Below are 11,372 nucleotides of genomic sequence, written 5' to 3'. Positions count from 1 at the left end.
AATTGGACTTTTTTTTTTTACTTTAGCATTTTTTCATTTTTAACACTTTTTTGGACTTTATATCATTGTGCTGTCCATTTATAACACAATATTCTTATCTCATTCATCAATGTTCATTTACTTTTGGAGCTTCAAATATCTTTTTTGCACATTTTAATTAACTTTGAATATGCAGTTAATGGACTCTGAGGGCCAGATTCACAAAAGGGATACGACGGCGTTTCTCCTGATACGCCGTCGTATTCCTGTTTCTATCTATGCGACTGATTCATAGAATCAGTTACGCATAGATATCCCTAAGATCCGACAGGTGTAATAGTTTTACACTGTCGGATCTTAGGATGCAGCACCGCGGCCACCGCTGGGGGGAGTTTGCGTCGTAAACCAGCTTTCGAGTATGCAAATTAGGAGTTACGGCCGATCCACGGCGGTTTTTCACGTTCGCTACGTCGTCCGTAGTCAAGTTTCCCGTCGCAAAGTTAGTCTTTTTTTTGGTTCCCTAACTTTAGTCAGCAAGTGTATTGCTGTCTAAAGTATGGCCGTCGTTCCCGCGTCGAAATTCTAAATTTAACGTCGTTTGCGTAAGCCGTCCGGGAATACGGAAGTACGCTACGCGCGTCGCTGTTCAAAAAAGTGACGTCACGGCGAGCAAAGCACGGCGGGAGTTCGGAAACGGAGCATGCGCGGTAGGTCCGGCGCGGGAGCGCGCCTAATTTAAATGGCACACGCCCATTTAAATTGGCCCGCCTTACGCCGGAGGCCGCGGGTGTAGTTTTCATCGCAAGTGCTTGGTGAATCAGGCACTTGCGATGAAAAATAGCGGCGGTGTAACTTATCTAGGATAAGTTACGCCGCCGCGATTCTACGTGAATCTGGCCCTGAGAGTCCACAACTCTATAGGTCATGATCTGAGGTTGGCTCTACTGTTTTAGTGCCTGGAGTTTATCTATGTGAGGCAAATAGTTCAAGCAGGATACATTCGATGAAACTGCATCCAAGATCTTCTCTGCAAGTTTTGTTTTCTGGAAAGAGGGAAATTTAGCGTTCCCTAATTCATGAAGTGTAGGATTGGATGCCTGTACCGAAGAAAAAATAGAAGATTGGATCAAAAAGGTGGGACTTGGAGCAATGTTTTTTTTTCTTGGATAATGCAGAAACAAGTGCAGTATTGGTGAGAAGGCAGGGCCTAAAGTATTTATTTTTTCCTTAGCTGACGCAGAAGAAGTTGCATTTGCATACACCTGGCTGGAAACTGGGTCTGATCGTGTACAGTAATGCCTAGCAAGCCCTGTCCTTGTCCTCAGCTCAGCAGACTGTGCAGGCATCCATTATTCCCTATTGTCAGACTGTTTTCATCTTGATACATGTAGGAATGTAATGTTCCTTGCACGGATATTTGCACTGGGCAGACAGAGCAATAGAAACATCTGGTGGAGGAAACCACCCTTATTTTTACACCATTTATACATTGTAATAGTATAAGGTATAATGATAATGTTGTCTGATGTTTTGCTTAGTGACAAAGAAGCACACATTTTGGCCTGATACTTGCTGTACTTGGAGAACGTTCAGACGAAAGACAATCTGCTAGCTTTCAGCAGGACTGGTGGCTTACTTATTAGCACTTTTCCCTTACATCACTTATAGTGTGGATTATTATTATTATCCCATTTGCACAGGTTTCCACTGTCTAGCCAAAAACAAACATGTGCGGTAATTAGTTAGTTGATTGGTTGTAGAACATATAAAATTGTAATATGGATCCATAGACACACATTGCCCCACACTTGCCCAGGCCTGGTACTAGGTCCTTCAGGCCTTAGAAAATGCATTAGAGGAGAGGGACAGAACTTAAAGGGGTTGTAAAGGTAAAAAAAAAATTCTAAATGGCTTCCTTTACCTTAGTGCAGTCCTCCTTTACTTACCTCATCCTTTGATTTTGCTTTTAAATGTCCTTATTTCTTCTGAGAAATCCTCACTTCCTGTTCTTCTGTCTGTAACTCCACACAGTAATGCAAGACTTTCTCCCTGGTGTGGAGTGTCGTGCTGGCCCCCTCCCTTGGACTACTGGAGAGTCAGGACGCTCTCTATGTTGCAGATAGAGAAAGGAACTGTGTGTTAGTGGGTGTCCTGACTCTCCTGTAGTGCAAGGGAGGGGGCAAGCACGACACTCCACACCAGGAAGAAAGCCTTGCATTACTGTGTGAAGTTAGACAGAGGAATAGGAAGTGAGGATTTCTCAGAAGAAATAAGGACATTTAAAAGCAAAATCGAAGGATGAGGTAAGTGAAGGTGGACAAGACTAAGGTAAAGGAAGCTATTTAGGAAAAAAAATTGTACCTTTACAACCCCTTTAAACATATATTTTCCTGCCAGGAAGTAACCACATTGGAAGTGGTGCTGCAGTTTGCGTTGGAGGGAAAGTTTGCCATTAAAAAGGTATGAGCTGACAACTTTTGCCAGATCAGTTGTTCTTGGTGGCTACACTCAGACACACTTAGCTTTTGTTGCAAATGATCACTAGGTGGGTTCAAGTTAGTATAATGCAGAAGGAGCTTGGTTTCGTTTTTTTGGGGGGTTATGTTGTGTTAGTGTAAGGATCAGTGATTATTAGGTTTACTTTCAGTTTTAGGTATATGTTTTATAGTTCCAGTCAATTGATAGTAGGAAAGCCTAAAGCAGCGATGGCGAACATTGGCACCCCAGATGTTTTGGAACTACATTTCCCATGATGCTCATGCACTCTGCAGTGTAGTTGATCATCATGTGAAATGTAGTTCCAAAACATCTGGGGTGCCAAGGTTTGCCATCACTGCCCTAAAGAGACTCTGCCAGGTTTCTATAACTTCAAAACTACCCTGCAAGAAAAGGTTTGCCCCTCTGGTGGCCTGTTTCTCCTACTCCTACTCCATCTCCTACTCCTATTTTTCCATTTCATCACTGTGAGCTTGGCAATAAAGATGGGCTGAACACAGCCCCCCCCCCCCCCCGAAGTCAGTCTATGGGACCCGAACAGGAAAAATCAAAAGTCCCCTTTTTGAAGGCTCATATGCAAGGTATTGGCCATAAAAACAGTATGGGGGCCCAACTACTACCTTGGGGGACATGTACTAATGCAATAAAAATAAGACAGTTATTAAAGGAGCAGTAATTTTAATGATGCTTAAAGTAAAACAATAACAATAAAATTCCTTTAAATGTAGTGCCTGGGGGTCCCCTTAATCTCCATGTAAATAACCTTCTGCAGCAAAACTGTCATTTATAAAGAAAAAATTACAGTTGGTGGTTTGCTGTTGGCAGACCTGTTGCAAGGACCCGTGACACTCTTTGCTGTACCATCATCTCTGTCAGTAGAGGCTGCGGAGAGGTCATAAGATATAGCAGGGGTAGACATGGAACGTAAAGCGTGAGAAGGAGAAGAATTGTGTCCATTGTTTGTGGTATTGAGGTGCTCTTGCCAACATGCTGAGTGTTGGCAGATGACAGGTTAAATGCCATGTAAAGCATGTGCTACCAAATGGCTGCGCTTGATCTGCTTGCGGCATGGATTGCAAATTGCAATAGTGCGATCGGCTGCTAAAAAAGCCCACACAGCTGAGCTGTGGGAAGTGGGCCAGGCAGTAAGAGCTCCACATTCTAATGAAATAAGGTGGCTGCTCTCTACTTTTTCATGATGGTTACTTCCGGAGGACATCTTGCCTCGTTGGGGTTGTTTCTCCCCTTTACTTTCCTCCTTTGCTCTATCCGGCATCCAAGTCGTATCAGCGACCCCATCATTTTCATCCCCTCCATCCTCATCATCACTGGACACAAATTGGCAATACGCTGCGGCTATGGCAGGAGTAGCTGTGGACCAGGAGGCAGAATAGGCCACTCTGGCAGCTGCAGTGGACAGCACACTAGTGTCAGTTTCTCTCATAGAGGATGAGGATGGTTTAGTAAGCCAGGCGACCACCTCCTCTGCATGCTGTGGCTGGATAGCACAGGCAACATCACTAAACAGAGACAAAGGTGCCCTGTCTTTGTCCTGTGCATCTTTTGGCCCATTTCAGGTCCGAATTCAGCCAAAAATTTGGACTGAAATTGGACCTGAAACGATGAACGGGACACACAGGTCCCCTTCTGTGAGCTGCATGCGAAGATAGTGTGAATCCAGCCTAAACCTCAATCTCTCTCCTCTAAAAATCCAGTATTAAAAAAGAAGATTAGCATATTTTTTAGAAAACATCATCATAATCCAAAACCCTTTTGACCTTGTGCTTGGGTTGGATCAAACATTTCCCCACAAAATGAAAACGGGGCAACACTTGAAAGTACCTTTTTATAAGTTTAAAATTTCTTTGTGTTCGCGCCTGCATAACCAGGTCACTTGACTTTTTAATAGTATATGCAAACTTTGTTTTTATAGTAACACAAGGAAATTATATTGATTTCTCTCAAGACTCATGTGCATTGTTATGTTTGTATTTTTTTTTCTATCCTGTTATTGGACGCTTACATGGTTTGCAGGGATTGTTATATTTTCTTTTTCTAGTTTCTGTATTGAAAAATATAAAACCTTGCTAACAGTTGTCAATTATAAAAAAAAAGTACCTCTTGGCTAATGAAAAACAATATAGCATCCCCTCCTGAATTTTTTTCACAACTAGGGCTCACTAGTCACTGTGGTGACACCTAGCTCATCTGTGCCACTAGTTGACTAGCCCCATTACCATGTTCCAACACTGCTGGGGAAATGCAAACAACCACACTGTGGTCTTGCGTAGCTGCTGGGGTAATCGGTATACATCAGTTTTCTCACCTCCAGAAACCCCTCCTACAAAAAAACAGCCGAAATGTATAATTAGCTGAAACCTCTCAAAATGAAACTGCCATTAACAAAAGAAATATTGGAATAACAAAAAAACATGTGTGCCCCAAAAATAAAGGAAAAAGGTGTCAAATTTACTCAACATGTTTTGCTCATGAAAAAGCTTTGTCATGAGTGTACAAATTAATGATATCTAACTGTGAACCTGTCAGAAACCATGAATCAGACCGAGACAGAAGTACAATTAAATCACACTTGTTTAATAATAATGATAGTAAATAAAACAAATTTAGTCAAAACATAGCCAAAGTTCGGTAACTGGAATGGATAGTCAGACAAGCCAGAAAGTCAGGAAGCCAGGAATCGGCGTAGTGAAACAGTAAGCAGTATCTGGAGCCAGAAGGAACATAAGCCAAGCAAGTCTTTAACAGGAACGCAGAAGATAGTCTCTGTGATGTTGACCAAGGTGAAGGCAGCCATCATCTGGGCTGGTTGGCTTAAGTAAGCAGGACTGACGGCCAGAATATCATCAACAGGTAAGTCACTGTGGAGAGATAGGAGCTGGCAATTAGCCGACAACTGAGCGACCAGCTCAGAGAAGGAAGGGCTGAGCCCAGCCCTGACAATGCCAAACTAATCAAAATCCACATGACAAACATTCCATATAATATATTATATGGCATATAATTGTATATATTTATATACTGTAAAAAAAACAGTGGTGATCGAATACCATCAAATGAAAGTTTTATTTGTGTGAAGAAAAATGCTATTCATTTCGCTTGGTTACAGTGTTGCATGACCGTGCAATTACCAGTGAAAGTAGCGCAGGGCTAAATAGCAAAAAATGACCTGGTCATAAAGGTGATAAAACCTTCTGTAGCTGAAGGGGTAAAGTAATAAGTTATTGCCGAAAAGGTAGGCCCATACTGTAGTAATAATGTAAACATTTCCTTAGTCTGTAAGGGGTATAAAGGTATGAACACTGAAGTGTTTAATGATTTATCTAATAATTGCATAACTGCATTCATTAGTGTTTTCTTCATATCTGCTTAAAGAACAGCTTAAAAAATGGAGTCTAATTTAACACAAAAATAGGCTGCAAAGCAAACTAAATTGGAAATAAATCATAAAGTGAATATTCTTGTAGTTCTGGAAGCCTTTGCATACATGTTCGTAAATGTCTTTAACTATTTTTTTCACATAAAGAAAATTAATTGTTTAGGTTTACTGGTCATTTAAGGTAAAGTTACCAATTTAACTACAATTGCTGACAGGATTCTTGCAAACATGTCAACACTTTTGCAGATTTTCGCATAAAATATTGTGATTGCATTGTCCAACTATTTCGATAAGAAAAAGACTGAGATTATATTACCCTTGAGAATTTCAGTCTATAGATTAAATAGTTAATTAAGTGCAATAATATTACAGAAAATTAAATATTGAAAGAATTAAAAAAATGCATATCAACATAAATACTAGAACCTAAGTAAACTTTTACTTTTTTTGCTATATAGCATGTATGGTTTTCATTTTGGCTACCAGAGGCTTTTAGTGTGTGAACGTACGGTTTATTTCACAAGTGGTGGGATCCCAACCTACACACAAAACATGGAAAACATCTTTAGGCACTTATCTGACATGACAAAGATATGGCTGAAATAGCAAAGCTAGTGAAATATTTAATGAGTTCCTCATGTTCATATTTGAAGTAAGTTAAACAGCCCACAAATGATTAGTTACTCTCTTCTTGCTGTAAGATCTCCTGCACTGTAGGGATTTTGTACAGATTTAATAATCTCGCCCACCACTACATATGCTATCACTTTTCTATCAGCCGCGATTTCCCAGACAACTTAAAACATGGCCTTCGAACCTACTGGATTTACAATAAAGTTATTTTTTTAATTATGTTTTCTGTAAGGCACATATACAGTGTAACAAACATACAGTATAGCAAAAAAAAAAAATCTGAATGGTTAAATTTTTATAAAAAAATTAAATTAAATGATTCAGTATGCAAAGGACTGGGTAAAACGGGCCAATTTACTAAGAGGCATATACACTCACAGGCCACTTTATTAGGTACGCCTGTTCAATTGCTTGGTAACAAAAATTGCTAATCAGCCAATCACATGGCAGAAACTCATCTAGACGTGGTGAAGAAAACTTGATGAAGACCAAAACCGAGCATCAGAATGGGGAAGAAAGGGGATTGAAGTGACTTTGAACGTGGCATGGTTGTTGGTGCCAGATGAGCTGATCTGAGTATTTAAAAAACAGCTGATCTACTGGGATTTTTACACACAACCATCTCTAGGGTTTACAGAGAATGTTCCGAAAAAGAGAAAATATCCAGTGAGCGGCGGTTGTATGGATGAAAATGGTTGATGTGAGAGGTCAGAGGAGAATGGGCAGACTAGTTTGAGATGATAGAAAGGCAACAGTAACTCAAATAACCACTTGATACAACCAAGGTATGCAGAATACCATCTCTGAATGCACAGCACATCGAACCTTGAAGCAGATGTGCTACAGCAGCTGAAGACTGCCGAATGCCACTCCTGTCAGCTAAGAACAGGAGACTGAGGCCGTGTACACACAGTCGTTCCAAACCGATGAGAATGGTCCGACGGGCCATTTCCATCTGTTCACCGCCGAAGTGGCCTGATGATCTGAAGTGCGTACACACCATCGTTCCAAAAACCGATCGGGTCAGAACGCAGTGACGTCAAACACACGACGTGCTGAATAAAACGAAGTTCAATGCTTCCAAGCATGCGTCTACTTGATTCTGAGCATGCGCGGGTTTTGAACCGATGCTTTCTGTACTAACCATTGGTTTGGACCGATCGGGCAGCGGGCCATCGGTTCGGAGCATGTTTTAAAATTTTGGATCGAAGGACAACAGACCGATGGGCTATACACACGGTCGGTTTGGACTGATGAAACTGAACCTCGGTCCATTCTCATCGGTTTTGTCCGACCGTGTGTACGCGCCTGAGGCTACAATTAACACAGGCTCACCAAAATTGGACAATAGAAGATTGGAAAAATGTTGCCTGGTCTGATGAGTCTCGATTTCAGCTGCAAAATTCAGATGGTAGGATCAGAATTTAGTGTTAACAACATAAAAGTATGGATCCATCCTGCCTTGTATTAATGGTTCAGGCTGGTGGCGGTGGTGTAATGGTGTGGGGGATATTTTCTTGGCACACTTTGGGCCCCTTAGCTACTTCCAGCTGGATAATGCATCATGTCACAAAGGATAAGTTCACCTTCAAAATAAATATATAAATGCACAATTCTTAGGAGCCTGCAGACTATTGCACTATTGTCAATCAGCATATCGTGAGTGCAATCTCAGGCTCCTGCAGATTCTCAGCATAGCTGTCTGCTCGTACCTCATATGGGCAGGCAGTTTCCTGAGAGCAGGAAAAATAAATTACCTACTAGAGGGCCCTCATAGTTTATTGAGAACTACAAACCATCAGCCGCAATGGTTGACAGTATTTTCAGGCATTCATTCACAGGAAACCGCCAATGAAGCATGTGGCCATGTGGGGAGAGCCCTGCACAGCCAAGCTGTTTTCAAATTGTGACAGTGGGTGCGGGGAAAGGATCCCTGTCCACTGTCACTGGGAAGAGGATCGGATGGAACTTATCCTTTAATTTGCTATTTATACAGATAGAGACAATACATTCTTATTATATAGAGCAGGGGTCCCCAACCATCAGGCCGTGGTACACTACCGTGCCGTGGCCTCTTTGAAGCCAGGCCACTGGTGCGGGCGGGTGGCATGAGAGAGAAAGGCAGGTGGGTGGGCGGATGAGAGAGCCGGGTGGATCAGAGAAGCGGCCGGTGAGCAGAGATGACATCATCTCTCTCCGCCCACGCCGCATCACTGCTTTTCCACCTTCACAGCACGGGCCTCGTCAGTGTCGGTAGTGCAGTGCAGGCAGCATGGCAGGTGACATTCCTCATCTGGTAGCAGGCAGCATGGCAGGTGACAATCAGTATCTGGTGGCAGGCAACATAGCAAGTGACATACCACATCTTGTGGCAGGTAGCGTGGCAAGTGACAATCTGCATCTGGTGGCAGGTGACATTTCTCATCTGGTGGCAGACGATGTGGCTGCAGGTGACATTCCTCTTTTGGTGGCAGGCGACATTCCTCATCTGGTGGCATGCAACGTGGCAAATTACACACTCAGGGCTCCCACTGATTCTGCATTATGGTGGGTTGAACTATTTCATTTGATGTAATAATAGAAACAATGCGCTTCAATCATCCTGACACCATATCAACCATGGTGCAGGGATAATTGAAGCACCAACACCAGCCACTGCACATACATTTTTCTTTTTTTCTTTTTTTTTTTTACAAACAGCAGTATTCACTTTAATTAAAAATGGGACCTCAGATTTCTTTTATTTTGCTACTGTAGGTTTGGGGATCCTGGTTTTCAAATTCTACCAGGCGCTGTCCTATGCATTGCTCCATATCCATCAAGCATATTTTTCTATCCATTCTCTAAGGCCCCTTGCACACTGGGGCGTTTTTCATGCGGTACAGCGCTAAAAATAGCGCTGCTATACCGCATGAAAAATCATGCCCTCTTTTTTTGTTTTGTTTTTTTGTTTTGGGGGGGATATAGGGGAGGTAAGGCAGGAGGAACAGATTAGTTACCCCAAGTCCGATGGGACATGGATTTCCCGGTGGACAGGGGGCAAAAGGGAAGGGGGTCAAAATGGTACTAGGGGAGTGGATTAATGAAGTAGACTTGGGGTAGCATGGAAGGAACAAGTATAAGAAGAGAGATAATGTAATGTACTATGAGTTTCCTTCTTCCCCCCGACTCCCGTTTATGTAATGAGAACGATGGGAACGTCTGGGTAAAAAGTGATCTATTTCCCCTTTATTTTTTCCTTTTACTATATGAACTGTTAGGAAGATAACAATGTTATTTATGTATTGATTGATTTAAACCAGAGGAATGCCTCCTAGGTTTCTGTGTACTCTTGCTTTGCTATTTAAAACCAATAAAAGAAGATTGAAAGAAAAATCATGCCCTGTAGTGTTCAATGTGAACGCCCGAAGGCTTTCACATTGAAGCGGTGCGCTAGCAGGGGCGCACCAAAAGTCCTGCTAGCCGCATCTTTACCGCGGTATAGGAGCGGTGTGTTCACCGCTCCTATACCGCGCCTTCCCATTGAAATCAATGGGAAAGCGCGGTAATACCGCGGTATTAACCCTTGTTCGGACGCTAGCAGGGGTTAAAACCTCACCGCTAGCGCCCGAACATCGCAGTAAATACGGCGGTATAGCCGCGCTACAAATAGCGCGGCTATACCGTCACCGCGGCTGCACGCCTCAGTGTGAAAGCAGCCTAATACTGCAACAGTAAAATCTGATACATTTCTCGAAGGTAACATAGACTGTATCAGACAAACCTTTCCTCAGGCAATTCTATAAACAAGGCCAAGTACTTTACTTGCTTTGACAGTAATGTACTGTACATGCCAATAAAAACGCACTACTCTATTTTGCATCTCCAGGAATAATAAATCCCTCATTGTATGTAACAAGCGATTGCATATTTATGTTTAACGTAATATAAATGAATATGTACATTCTATATACCACATGACTATGCTTATCTATTTACATATGGCCTTATAAGCAAGAAAAAAACTGAATATATTTTAACCAAAAGCTAAATGTACATGTAATGCCTTCCAAAAGTTTAAAATGAATGCCTCATTATACCTTAATGCAGAACTCCAGGAAAACAAATCAATGACAGACAGGTCACATCTAATGATGCTTATCCTAAATCCAGATTACTGCTGTGTAAAGTAATATTCATAGTTTAATTCATACTGTATGGTCAGCTCTGTACTTCTCATGCTGTGGGTATGAGAGCTGTGGCTCTCAAGCAGTGAAGTGACCCTGTGTTTTACCCACCTTTCCTCTCTCCTTGTCCATTCACAAAATGTTCATTCTGTGAATAGACAAGGGGAGATCCTGATGTTTACACACCTCTCCACTTCTCTTTATTCACATAACACCTTGTATTATGTGAAAGAATAGAATGGACAAGAGGGGATGAAAAGGAGGGTAAATAACAGGATCACTTCACTGTATGGGAATCGCAGCTGTCATAGATTTTATACCCATAGCACCGGTAGTCCAATGCTGGACCTAGGATAAGCGTCATTAGAGGTAATGGGCCAGATCCACAGCCAGCGCCGCAAATTAAGTTACTCAAAACTTATGTCATTTAAGTTACGGCGCCCTAATTTGGTGTCGTAAGTGCCGTATCCACAGCGCATTTGCGCACAAAATTGCGCAAGCGTAACTTAAATCCCGAGGCGTAAGGCGGGGTTATTGCAAGTGGGAAGGAAGTAGGCGTGCTTCATTGTAATGAGCCGTGACCCCATGCAAATGAAGTGCCGGCCGTACTGTGCATGCGCGCACGAATCTGCTTCTCACTGGGCATGTGCAGAACTTGGCTTGGTGCAATCAGTGAGATAGGAAAAAGGCCAAGCGTACTT

The sequence above is a fragment of the Rana temporaria genome, chromosome 2 (assembly GCF_905171775.1).
Source record: "Rana temporaria chromosome 2, aRanTem1.1, whole genome shotgun sequence".
Lineage (NCBI taxonomy): Eukaryota > Metazoa > Chordata > Amphibia > Anura > Ranidae > Rana > Rana temporaria.
Note: the sequence above shows the minus strand (reverse complement) of the source record.